Source organism: Malus domestica, chromosome 04 (assembly GCF_042453785.1).
Source record: "Malus domestica chromosome 04, GDT2T_hap1".
Taxonomy (NCBI): domain Eukaryota; kingdom Viridiplantae; phylum Streptophyta; class Magnoliopsida; order Rosales; family Rosaceae; genus Malus; species Malus domestica.
In genome coordinates, this window is record NC_091664.1 from 20,940,627 (window position 1) to 20,954,027 (window position 13,401).

A 13,401-nucleotide genomic window follows, 5' to 3' on the forward strand; every position below is an offset into this window, starting at 1 on the left:
TATTCGTTGATACCCTCTAGTCTGGCATAGTGGGAACAACAGATTTTCCTCAAAAACTCTTGATGTGTTTCTCATGGGGCTTACGAAATTTGAGGTTTGTCCTACATTAGTATTTTTCTTCTTAGATAATGTGTCATGCACATGGATTTTTTTACAATACACCAGTGCAAGGGATGTGCAGTGTTTGAAGGTACATTAAGATTGACTATCAAGATTCAGCCATGCAAATCCAGCTGTCCAATGAGTTGTCCCTTTTTAAATATTGTTTTAATATATTGCTCCAATGATTTATGCAGTTCTTTTGCTTCAAATCTCAACACTAGTTCCTATGCATGGGAAAGCGTCTTTGTAATTTTTATTTCGATCAGTGGCCTGCTACTATTCATATATTTGATTGGACATTTGCAGGTCGGTGATGAGTTATATTTTGTATATCTGTTTTCTTTTCTTTTGAGTAGTTTCTACATACATGCATGTAAATTTCAGGATTTAATAAACTCAATTTCAAGCCTCCATGTTGTCGAGTAGACATTTATGCAGGCAATTAGCAAAACATCTAAGATATTGCAGCGGAAATCAGTCATATTTCCACAAATAGAGTTCATAGTATCTGAATATGGTCTCCGTCGCGAAATCCGAGATGAAATTTGGGAATTAGTAAGAGAAGCACTTGAAGAGGACGAAGATAATCCTGCGGAGAATATCTTCTCGTTACTTCCCTTGGAACTTCAGAAACATATGAAGCGGCCCCTCTTCTTGGCTACACTACGGAAAGTAATGTCCTATCTCTCTCAATTATTCGTAACTCTATATAGTGTTCTATAAACTTGTGGCGGTAGATGGTTTTTCGAATAATCTAGTTAACGAATTCAAGCTATTATATAGATAGGAGCATGAACTCCTCTTTGAGTTCTTTTGGCGTGCTTTCGTGAGTCTACTTTTAGTAAAATGATGTTGCTTATTGGATCTTATCGATGTATTCTTAAGTTTCTAATTACATGTATTAATTAACCCAGGTGCCAGGGCTTGAAAACAAAGACAGACGAGTGTTGGATGCAATCATGAGGCATCTTAAGCCAGTTAACTATGCTGATGGTAGCTATATTATTCGAGAGGGGGAGCCACTGGATAGGATGCTTTTCATCACGCAGGGCAGTGTACTTACCTACAAGACTAGTGGTATCGGCGGAGGAAGTGGCTCGTCAAGCATTATACGTCTTGCAAAACGTGACTTTTTATGGAAAAGAACTTACAGGTTGGGCGGCGACATCTACCTCTTTCGCCGACTTACCCATCTCAACCAAAACTGTAAAGTCCCACGCTAAACTTGAAGCCTTTGTTCTCGTGGCCGATGATTTACGGCTTGCTGTCACGTGGCCGATGATTTGCTAGGTCTATTAGTTATCTGTAACTAATAACCAGAATTTTAATTCAAAATAACTACAGATTTGTGAGGAAAATATGTTTACACTATGAATAATGTTAAAAGACTAAATTTAGTTTGCAAATTTTGTCTACAAATTTAATCCCTAGCATTACCCTGACACTATTGATTGACGATAAGTTTCGATCTACTTTTCAAGTTTAAAGAATTTAAAAGTCATCTCCTTTCCTCAACATTAGCAAAACGTAAGAACCTCTGTCAGGTTGAACTTATGACCCTCTATCACCGTACATAATATGGAGTTAAATAAAATCTCATCTTGAGTGCCTCTGAGAACGCTTTCAAGTGCTTGAATTATTGTGTGTTTGATGTATGAAGGTAAACCATAAGACTGGTCGACACACAAACAAATGCTATAATAAAATGTATAATTTATCATAACAGTTATAACCCTTCCATAAGTGATGTATCTTTAGATAAGACCACCCAATAGAAGTTACAACTCTCTGAAAATGGTATAATCCATGTATGTAAAAACAGGATTCATTCCTCTTGAACAAATCATTCAACGTCAAATCAATTCCTCTTGTATGTAAAATCCATTTAAGGCGTATCGAGGAAAGTCTCCTAATTAGCTCAAGCGGAAATACTTCTCCAAATCACCCTTTACGAGAAGTTGCAACTCTATGAAAATGATAAGATGAAAGTCTATAAAATGAGAATATATTCCTTAAGGTGAGACAAGTCAATGGTTTCTACATCCTCCGAGGGGTTTACAACAACCACACTATTTAATATTACGCTCTAGATTTTACGAGAGTGTTAACCCGCGCGTTGCCGGAGGAATATCAAATGGATAATAAATATTGTATGTAAGTGTTAAACTAAGGGACTAAATGTGTTATAAGCAATGTGCGTAGATTTGTAAAAGCAAAGCAGAGCAAACTGAAGACACAATCAATTATGATATCAAAAGAGCATGAATAAACAAAGACATAATCGTATCCGCATTGGAGCAAACAAAATCACAATAAATGAAAACATAAAATATGGTCATACAGTATTCATACAAAAAATAAAGTCATACGATATATGGATCAACAAATGAGAATACAAAATGTTTTTTTTTCGTCTCAATCGAATTTCGTCATTAAATTACAACAAATGAAAAGAAAAAACCCCAAAAAGACACATAACAATAAGGACATACCCTTATCACCATTCGCACATCAAATATATATCAAATTCCCAACTCTGAAATCAGAGCTATAATCACATACAACACAACCCATCGATCTACATAAAAAATTACCCAAAATTTGCAAATTGCAAAATGTAGTGACAGAGGCTGAATAAAAACCAATTGCACACAAATTTAGTAACTGCCACTGAACCAGCCTCCTATCAAACATAATTCATACTAATAACAGTAAAAAAGGTCGTACCCAGTGCACAAGACTCCCGCTTTACGCAGAGTCTGAGAGAGGTGAATGTCGTCTAGCCTTACCCCCATTTATGAAGAGGCTGCTCCCAAGTCTCGAACCCGAGACCTACCAAAAAAATAAAATATCCAACATATGAAGAAAAGTATGATGCTTCAGTGCGCAGCAGCAGAGTCGGAATTCGGAGTCCTGTGATTGGTGGCATATTATCTTTAAATTTTGATTCTTTGATTTGACCAATTTCAAGATTTCGAAACCAAGTTGGACTCCTCCTTCCCCTTTAATTACAGAATATGGCCCTAAAAACTCAATAAATTAGAAACAAACTAAAACATGGGATTGGTGGAGTCCATACCTTGGAAAGAGCTCAACGAATGCTGCCAGAGTACTTCTCTGAAGAGGTGCCTTTCTTCGAAGATTACTCAATATCAATAGCGTCTCCATCAGTGGGATGAAATAGCAACTGCTAACCCCAGCCCATGTACAGTTTCTTTGGCTCTTACAAAACAGTTGCTACATCTACATGTATCCTTCTGTAAACACCAACAAAAAAAGATGCAACACAATTAAAAAAACATGAAATCATTAAATATAGCTTAGATATCTTTCTCAGATTTCAAATTAAGATGCAAATTTTTTTTAAGTTTTTAGACTCTGGCTTATGTGCAATGATCCACTGAAGAGTTTTACACATGATTAACGGTTGAGAAAGAAATTATTGAGTTGAAATTCATGTGCTGTAAAAAGTGTGCTGATGTACAAGTAAAACATAGGCCAAACATTTTGAAAGAATTGAATAGAAAAAAGATAAATAGTAATCAACTGAAATCCAGAGAGAGAAAATTGCTATAAGGACCATCTTCCTTTAGTGATTATAACATGAAAGTATATGTAATTATTTGAATGTAAGAGGACTTGGAACCTTACTTCATAACATCAGATGTGCAAACATTGAAATTTAAATTTTAAAACTTTTAAGCCAAACATAAAAATAATTAGAGTTAACAACCTGGATCGATACATATCTCTCAATTTCCAAACCACAAACAAAGCGGGGCATAAATCTTGAAACTTTTAAGCCAAAAACAAATTCACTGTTTTTCCATAGATCTCCAAAAAAAGGAAAAAGAAAAGAACGCAAGTGCAAGCACAAATCTTGTGAAATGATCATGAATATTTTATAAACAACGTGCGTGCGAGAGACATTTTTGCATCACGGGACACGCCCCTAAAGGTGTATTGTGTTAGGGTTTTTTTCATTGTAATTGTTAAGATATATTTTAAATGTATTGTGCAAAGAAGAACTTTTACTTTACCATGCATGTCCTAAAAGGTTGTCATGTTTTTCATTTTCACTTTGCTTAAAGTAATGATTTAAATGTTATTCATGCAATTGTCAAACAACATGGGATTTTGGATGCAAGTTCCTACCTAAAGTCCATGAACAATAGTAAGTAGATGTAAATAAAAAAGAGTAGATGAAAAGTACTCATAGCAAAATACATAATAACTAAAATGTCAAAATACAAAACATACATCACAATATGTACATTATTCACAATACCCATAAAGTTTATATGTCACTATTTCTTTTGAAAAGAAAGTTTATATATTGACATCAATGCTGCAATTTCCACCCATTTGTTCATGATTGATTAGTTTGTTCTCCATTGTACAGGGTGAAATGTTTTTCTATCAAATATGTCAAGCACCAGATGGGGAAAAAGATCCTCATTGTTTAATGTCAACATTTCCTATTGCACCAATGAGATATATTTCTTGTCGAGTTAGCTTAATTTGAATGCCTCTAATTTATATATGGACATTATATAATTGTCAAATATTTAAGTCAAGCATTTGGTTGGAGCATAATTCTTTTATTTTTTTTTTTAGGATTATAAGGGAGTGGGAATAGATGAAATATGGGATAGAGTTGATACTGGTTAGCTTTTTGAGCATCAGTTTCGAATGCGAATACAAAATGGAAATTTATGTTCATTTAGAAACATAAAGGTTTAAATTGAACAAAATAACAATCAAGTTTGTATGCTAACATGATTAGGTTACGTTTTCACATTGAATTGGGGTTCAACATTAGAAGTTCTTTTCTCAAGTCTCAACATTCAACAAAATGAAGAAAAAAAAAAGGCCAAAGGCAAAAAGCCACCTCTTCCGCTGTTATCACCTTCCCTTTTCTTCAAGGCTCACTGCCAACAGAAAATCTATGGCAAGAATACACTTTCCCCCCTTTCCTTTTTCTTCGAGCCTCGACAAATGGGTCTGCAACCAATGCCAACTGAAATAATTGAGGTTAAGCAGGAAGAGTTTATGAAGAATCGGCCAAGAGAAGACCAGGCTAAGCCAATTGAAATAATTGAGGTTATTCTTGACAACACTATAAATATTACATCATAAAACAGTTAAGCTTAATTTAGTACATCTTTTTCTGTTAAATAAGAAATGGCTATGTCACAATTGTCCAAATAAAATAACTGAAATGATAAACATATTCTGTAAAATCAAGATTTTTGAAAGTCTAACTAATTGGTCAAATAGTGTCAAACATAATAGTATTTCTCCAAGTCATAGCACGTCATAATATTAAGCTGAAGAATAAGAATACATATATGACATTAAATTGAAAGTCTAACTAATTAAGATGATCATAATAAACATGAGGCACTGTTGTACAAATATAACAGGGCTGCAAACCAATTGGAAAAAGCAAACTTTTATATGAAAATGAAAACAAAAAATTCAGTTAAATAAGCATCATCATGCACTCCATAATTGTCTGTCTCAATGTTTTTTATGTCAGTCTGTATGCAAATGATTTGGGAAATTATAGGAGTGCAAAATGGATGGAACCAAGAACTGAAATCAAGAGAAAACACACATCCAATTTGGTGATAGTAAAAATGGAAAAGGGATATGATCAATACCCGATCAAATAACTGGCGAGAGCCCCGATTTCAAAACGGAATTTTTCAGGGCTTCCACTTTGTAGTCCCAATCATGTTCACGTATCTGCAAGGAACAAAGAAAATGAAATGAGTGAACAATTAGAACTGGACTTGGGGATTTTCAATCTACAATAGAGAAAGGGAAGCCAGACTTATGGGGACACGGTGATGAAAGATTTGATGATTCTAACATTATTGATAGAGGAGAAGATAGTGTTGTTTCACGGGGAACTTCAGTTATGGTCCTACCAGTTATGCACATTTCTATGGTTTAAAGACAAATTAAAAGTAATTAAGTTCATAAATCTAGGATTGGAAAAGATAACCATAAAAAAAATAAACAATAAGAAACACTTGCCGTAAAAAAGTAATAATGTTGGTCAGCTTGTGAATTCCCTGAAATATCCCAAATTATAAGAGCTACATAAAATTTGGAGCGCCTGCACATTGTAAAAACCAAATTGCCCAAAGAAATAAGCACAAAAAAGGCAAAGTAGCGGCACAACTAATATGTAAACATGTAAGCTTGGGTTTGCCTTTCAATGAAGAAACTCAAGTCCAAGTTGAATGAAACACAGAGTGACAGATGCCACCAAGTTTAGTTTACCTGGCTATTATGTGCCACCAAGTTTTCTTTCATCAACTTTAAGAGGAACTGCCGCTAACATTCAAAAATCAATAAAGAAATCCTCATGTATAAAGGAACAGAAAATACATTAGATATAAACATTTCCTTTTCAAAACCCATTACCAAAATCTCAAAACCCATTACCAAAATCCTTCACAGTTCACACCACTACTTTCCCAGCAGTTGTTTCGTAATGTCCATCACTTCCGCCAGAGATTTATCACCAGTTCGTATGAACTCCAAAATCTACAACACACAATCACATTAGATAAAAACGTGTTATTTAGAAAACCCTTTTCCAAAATATGCTCAAAGTTTGTAAATTTAAACAAAAGATCAAGTTTTGGCGCAAAAGCACACATGTACAACATTTTCTTTTCCCTAAAAGTATGATCTCCTGCCATTTTTCTATTGATAATTAAGCATGGCATAGGTTTTGATTGAATTGGTGATGGTAAAAATAGAAAATGAAGACATCAATACCCGCTTGAATCATTGACGAGAGAGCTCCAATTTCAGAGCGAAATTTTTCAGAGCTTCCACTTTGTAGTCCCAATCCTTTTCACGAATCTACAAGGAACAAAGAAAATGAAAAGAGTGAAAACTGGACTTGGGGATTTTTCCTAGCTCTATCATCAGCCATTGCGTAAGATAGTCACCATTCCCAAATTAACGACAGGAAAAAACCCAAAAATAAACCCTGATTTTTTAAATCGGGAAGTTGGGTACCGGGAGAAGATGATAACCTTCAATATATTAAATCACATAAAATAGGGTATTTGGCGGCCGGACCTGCAAATTGTAATATTTTGTTGATCCTAAATCATCGTTTCCACATAAGCACCAAATTGAAAGGTGCATGAAGAAGAAGGCCAAAAAAAAAAACCATTTGATAGAGGGTACCTGCAAATTGTATTACTTTGTTGATCCTAATTCATCATTTCCCCAGAAGCATCAAATTGAAAGGTGGATGAAGAAGAAGGCCAAAAAAAAAACATGATTTGATAGAGGGATCTATGCAGTTGAATTCGTTTCTCCCTTTTGTATGAACAGTTGGACTGAGTAACCGGTTGAAGCCTTCCGAACGTCTCGTAGTAGGGTACAGTTTCCATCGTGCAACGCTGCAACCGCTAGTGTTGGATAGGTAGTTTCCATCGTGCAAACTCTGGAACCTCTTGAGTTCGCTGGGTTTAATCTTTCCATTTTTTTTTTAGGAAACTAATGAAAAAGGCTTGAAAACTTTAAGTTTTAATGATAAGGACAAAATAAATAGTAAAGTGAATAGTATCAGGATTGATTTTTTAGTGTAAAAATGTGGTTTTTCGTTAAAGCGAACAGTACCAGGTACTTTTCGTTAAAGTTCCTTTTTTTTTTTTTTTGGAAAGAAAGAATGTATACAGTACTTGTAGAACAAATAATCGAAGGGTCACAATTGTTTAGAAAGTGTAGGTCCCATTTATCTGACGGTTGTAAACTATCATTCAGCATGCACACATACATTGTTTGTAGCCAAATATCTACAAATTTTGTATTACGATTTAACCCTGTCGTATTCGCGTATATTACAATTATACCGTATTCTATTGGGATAATTTGGCTCTTTAGCTAAAAAAAAAAGAAGAAAAAATAATAATAACCGGCTCATCAAGCCCCCTGGCCCAAAGTCGCGGCCTAAACAGCCGGAACCTAATCACCATGCCAGGCCCCGCGGGCTGGTCTGATTCCTTGGCCCAAAAGGCCTATCGGCCTCCTTGCTCTTCTCTCCTAGGTACGGGCCCCCAGCCTTAAAAAACAAAAGCAAAAAAAGAGAAATGAGGCCCGCGCCTCCTTGGCCTAACACCAGAGGCCTGAGATCCAGGCCAAACACAACATTACGGCGTCCCAGCGCCCAGACCCGAGCCGAAGCCACGCCGAGCCACAAGCGGCAACAACCTTGCCATGGCTCTCTTGTAGAGAAAAATAAATTGCTCTCCAAAGTTAGATTTAATAATCTACTTAAAGTAGACTTAAATAGACTTTGGGAGAAATTTATTTCTCTTTCCTAGAAGGATCTAATTTCCAATTAAAAAGGGAATCTATATCAAAATAGGAAACAATCCTAAGTTTTGTAAAGCAAGAAGATCTATACACCTGCTACCCTTTCCTGCGAGCAACCCAACATGTGTGGGGGCATTTGTGGTGCCAAAAATAGTCGAGAAAAATATGGAGGCGACATGCAGATTCTAGGGTTAAAAAGATAAAATTATCCTCAAGACACACCGGAACTCCTATACGTAAGTAGCGGACAATCACAACTCAATCAAGGTCAAAAGTGATAAAAATAGGTAATCATTCAAAACCTATTTCATCCATCCTCATCATATCCTTCCCACAAGGTAACTCCCAAATTATTTCTTTCAAATTATATTAATTAGCTAATTAATTGATTTATCACTCAATTAATTTTTTTAATTAGCTAATTGATTGTAATTAACACCAAACGTGGTCAGTCCCCATCCTCCTAATAAGGCCGGCCACACCCCTATAAATATCATCCCATTTTCTCCAAAAACAGTTGAATCCTCTTGTAAAATTCTCTAAATTCTCCAAACATTTTTCCCTCAAAATTCTAATTTTGGCATCAGAGGTTCTTAGGCCAAACCCCCCCCCCACCCCCAAATTATGCGTGAGGCTCTTGGCATTGACCTAAGGTGTTAATTGTTTTTACAGGTGCATTTTCGTCCAAGAACAAGAAGGAAGAAATTTACATCCACACGCACAACAATTCATATATTCATCTGTATCCATTCCTTCACATCAGCACATTCATCCACATTCATCAGAGAACCACATTTCAAAAGTGCAGAAATTAATGAATGCAGACACAAGAACATGATGAGTTCAGAAATGCTTACAGTGGGGTTGCTGAGATGACCCCTATGATTCTTGGAACCCCCTTTCACTCAATCACTCCCTCACATTTTCTTAAAAGTTTTAATATGTACAAGTTGGGGGTGAAACAAGCAGCATAGAGGAAGGTTATTGCTCAACTTCAGCACTCAGATCCAGATTCATGCAAGTATTATTCCCAAACATTCATCACATGGACCTCATGCACAAATTAACTAGATTTATTGATGCATGAGCATGCACAGATGGTAGTAGGGATGCAGTTTTGTACCATTCAGTCTCGAGTATGCAGATCTCGCGATGCTCGTTGCCCTTTTGATATGTCAGAGTTAAGATCTGTGACTACTTGCGTTCATCATCCTCTTCCCGTCTCCTCTGTTCGAAGTTCCTACATATAAACCACACATGCATGAGGATTCCAGAGTAATTTTCCAGATTAATCAAGCACGGAGAATATGAAGTGAAATTTACCTTTAGGATGTCGATTGCAGACTCACGATGGCGTTGAACTTAAGATTTTTGGAGTTCCAATGAAGGCTGGGGTTGAACTTGAGCTCTCTAATGTGTCTGGGTCTTGTTTTGAGATAGAAGATGGAAATTCTGAGAAGACTAAGTTTAGGGGTTGAACTTGAGCTCTTTGATTTGTAATAATTCGACATCTCATTGTGGATCGTGAATGACCATGTTAATCATGCCATTATTTAGTTACTAAACTCTGGTTCATGACAAGTCTACACTACTTGCACGATTGTGCAATACAATTCATAAAAATAAATAAATAAATAATAGCTTTGGAAAAATAAATTTAACGATATACAATTTGATATAATACTAAATTCAATTAACGAATTCATAGTAATATAAGAAAATCGAAACAAAACTGAAAATACCACAATAAAATGCTGAAAATAGATAAAATAAAATGGGGTAGATTACATAGTAGCCCCTCAGGTTTGAGGTCTATTACAACTCCATACAACATCTTTAAAACATTTCACTTTCATACCTCAAGTACTATTTTATTTCAAAATAATACATCCGTTACATTTTCCATCCATTGATCCGTTAAGTACTGACGTGGCTGCCAAATGTGTGCCACGTGGCTGCCAAATGTATGCCACATGGCAAAAATAATAATTTTTTAATTTTTTTTAAACCTGAATCTTCTTAAAAAAAAAAAAAAAAAGCAAAAGTTGAACCCATCTTCCCCTCCCCCCACACCCACACACAAAAACCCAGAAACTTACACGCCCCCCCTCTCCAAACGACCCATCTCGCAAAGCCCTTCCTGTCGCCCCCTCCGCCCGCCCCCCCCCCCCGCGCAGCGACTACCTTCCCCTCCCCCCCAGGACAATAAGCTCCGGCGACGACAAGCTTTCGTGAACCCGGCCCCCGGCAACAAGCTCCCACTGTCGAGCCACCTCCTTCTACGGTCCTACGACAAGGAGTACGTGCTGAAGAGGAACTCTAGGGCTAAGGTTCTCAAGGCTGGGATGTCAGGTCGTCCTCACTCCAGAGCTTCAAGGAATGGTGATTGATGTCCCTAAGGCCAAACTCTTGGATTTCTGTGTATGAATTGAGAAAATTGTTGTTCAATTTCATGATTTGAATATGTTGGAATGTTGTGGGTGAGGTTACAGATGAGAGAAGGGAGAAAGGGGGTGGGGGTGAAAAGGAGAAAGGGCTCGGGGAAGGTGGGGGTGGGGTGGGTTTTTGGATGGGAAGAGAGGTGAAGAGAGTGGAGGAGAGGGAGGTGGTTGGGAGGGAGAGGTTGCGGGGGTGGTTCTGCGTTTTCTAAGTTTTGGTTTTTTTTTTATTTAGAAGATTCAGATTTTTCAAAAAATAAAAATAAAAAATTATTATTTTTGCCATGTGGCACACATTTGGCAGCCATGTCAGCACTTAACGGATTAATGGATGAAAAATGTAACGGAGGTATTATTTTGAAATAAAATAATACTTGAGGTATGAAAGTGAAATGTTTTAAAGATGTTGTATGGGGTTATAATAGACCTCAAACATGAGGGGCTACTATGTAATTTACCCAATAAAATGAAATGAGCCAAACTGTTGGGAGATAACTCAACCGTTAATTTCTTGTAAGCTCAGTATTGGAGAGAAAACCCGACCACGAAGAATGGAAAAAAATGATTTTTCCATATGTATAGAAAGCAAGTCTATGCCTCAAAGGGTTATATATACCGAGTTCAAATTCATGGAAGAATTGTCAATTTGTCTCAACCATTTGGATTTGTCATTAATCGAGACTTCATAAATAATACACCAAATGTTTTGGTATGACGCAGAGTCATGCTCGATGCCTAATTGTATAACCATAAACGTACCAAAATTTGGTATGTGTTTTATGTAATTAAGCCAAGAGACTTCAGGCTTTCAATTATTTAGAATCAAAGAACTTTGGATTCTGATTCAATAATTTGTCATTAGGATGTGCAATTTCATTCCTAGAAATGGGACAAAATAATTTCTTGATCAGTGTAGGAAAAAAAAACTCAAGGTGGAATATCCACTAAGTTTGACACATTGACCCATTTAGATTTGGACTCAACTTTAATAAGTGATTTAACGATTCAATAAAAATATATACACAAGATATAGACTAATCTATTATAAGAATCTAAGAATCTTTAGAGCATGTAATCTTTCATAAATACAAATGGACTGTTTCTTTCATGTAGCTTGGAACATAGATGAAAAAGTGTTGAATGCAATCTTGGAGCATTTTGAGCCAGTAAACTATATACTGAGGGCAGCTACATTATTCGAGAGGGGGAGCCAATTGATGTTCTTTAGAATTTGAAATTATTGATGATCTATGAGCTGTGAGCTACACAAATCGTTGTGACAGAGGAAGGAATTACAGTACAAAGATTGAAGATGATGATGAGAAAGAGAAAGAGAGCAGCAGAGAATGTTACTCTGAGAATTCTTTCATTCATTCAGTGTGAGCTGAGCTATAGAGAGAGTGACGGAATATCACACTCTTTCTAACGGTAATAAACTTTTGGCAAGATTCAAGTTTACATCAAAACAATCTCAGCCTTCCATCTTATACCTTATGCGATGAAGACACATGGCAACTCACTCACTTAAGACCTATGAGACTTAAATAAGACATTACATTTCTAAAATTTGAGATAATTAATCTAGCAATGTAAGCTAGAATTAATTCCACCACATCAATTCACAGTTTACACTCCAACAAATACTACTGGTGGAGAAAGTAGGTCGTCAAGCACTATACATCATGCAAAAGGTGATTTTAACGGAGAAAAACTTATAAGTTGGGCAACGCATCTACACCATTTTCCGATTTACTCATGGACAAAACTATCAAGTCCCATAAAAAAGTTGAAGTCTTTGCTATCAGGCCACCAGTTTACAGCGTATTGTCTCTAAATTCTTGACTTATTTCAACACAAAATTCCCCCAACCAGCGGATAGTAGTGTTGTGCACATAACTGAAGATGACAATATATAGTTTGTAGGGTAACATCAGTAAGGCACGACCATTGTGAAAGGAATGATATTTTCACAACGTATCTAAAAAATTAATATACGTAATATAGATCAGATTAATCAGAATATTTGCTTGAACAAAAAAATATTAGTTGTTCTTTTAATTTTTTGCCGAACTGAAATTTCATTAAGAAAAGAGGGAATTACATTGTAGAATATGCAGAGTGGCCCAATAAATTAGGATGGAAAGGAATTAGACGTGATTCATTTTTGAAGGATGCCAAAGTATCTTGCTTAGACAAGCCTACATAAACACACAAGCCAAAGGCTGAAAACCGAAGCAGTGGAGGCGAGGTAGGGTTAGATTACAGGGAGGGACTGCAAACGTCTGTCCCACGAAGCATCGCGGAACCATGCATTCCTCCCGGGCTGGGCTCTCACGTGTCCGGGTCCGATCAGACCACCATGTGCTAATGGAAGCAAAGGCAGGTTATACGCATGAGTCCCAACTCGGCTTAAATTAGCATGCCAACAAGGCCCAAAACACAAATGCAAAGACCAAAAGTTGCTAAACCCTAAACATCAATGGGAACGCAAGGGAAAACCCTAAAGTTG

At 36.4% G+C, this 13,401-nt stretch overlaps 2 long non-coding RNA genes across 9 annotated transcripts; one reads left to right on the forward strand and one right to left on the reverse strand.

Moving 5' to 3' along the window:
- Positions 1-291: 291 nt before the first annotated feature.
- On the forward strand, positions 292-1,498 carry LOC103433490 (uncharacterized). Its single transcript, XR_011579667.1, has 3 exons — positions 292-408; positions 529-774; positions 1,017-1,498. It is a non-coding gene; the product is annotated as an uncharacterized lncRNA (long non-coding RNA).
- A 953-nt stretch (positions 1,499-2,451) lies between these two features.
- On the reverse strand, positions 2,452-7,548 carry LOC103433412 (uncharacterized). 8 transcript variants are annotated; one of them, XR_011579673.1, is made up of 10 exons: positions 7,321-7,539; positions 7,164-7,209; positions 6,901-6,987; positions 6,562-6,663; positions 6,397-6,450; positions 6,148-6,229; positions 5,769-5,853; positions 4,994-5,106; positions 3,182-3,359; positions 2,452-2,934 (listed from the first exon to the last, which is right to left on the reverse strand). It is a non-coding gene; the product is annotated as an uncharacterized lncRNA (long non-coding RNA). The 8 variants fall into 8 exon arrangements; XR_011579672.1 differs by having other exon boundaries at positions 6,397-6,444; positions 6,541-6,663; XR_011579674.1 differs by having other exon boundaries at positions 6,397-6,444; positions 6,541-6,663; positions 7,147-7,209.
- Positions 7,549-13,401: the final 5,853 nt, after the last annotated feature.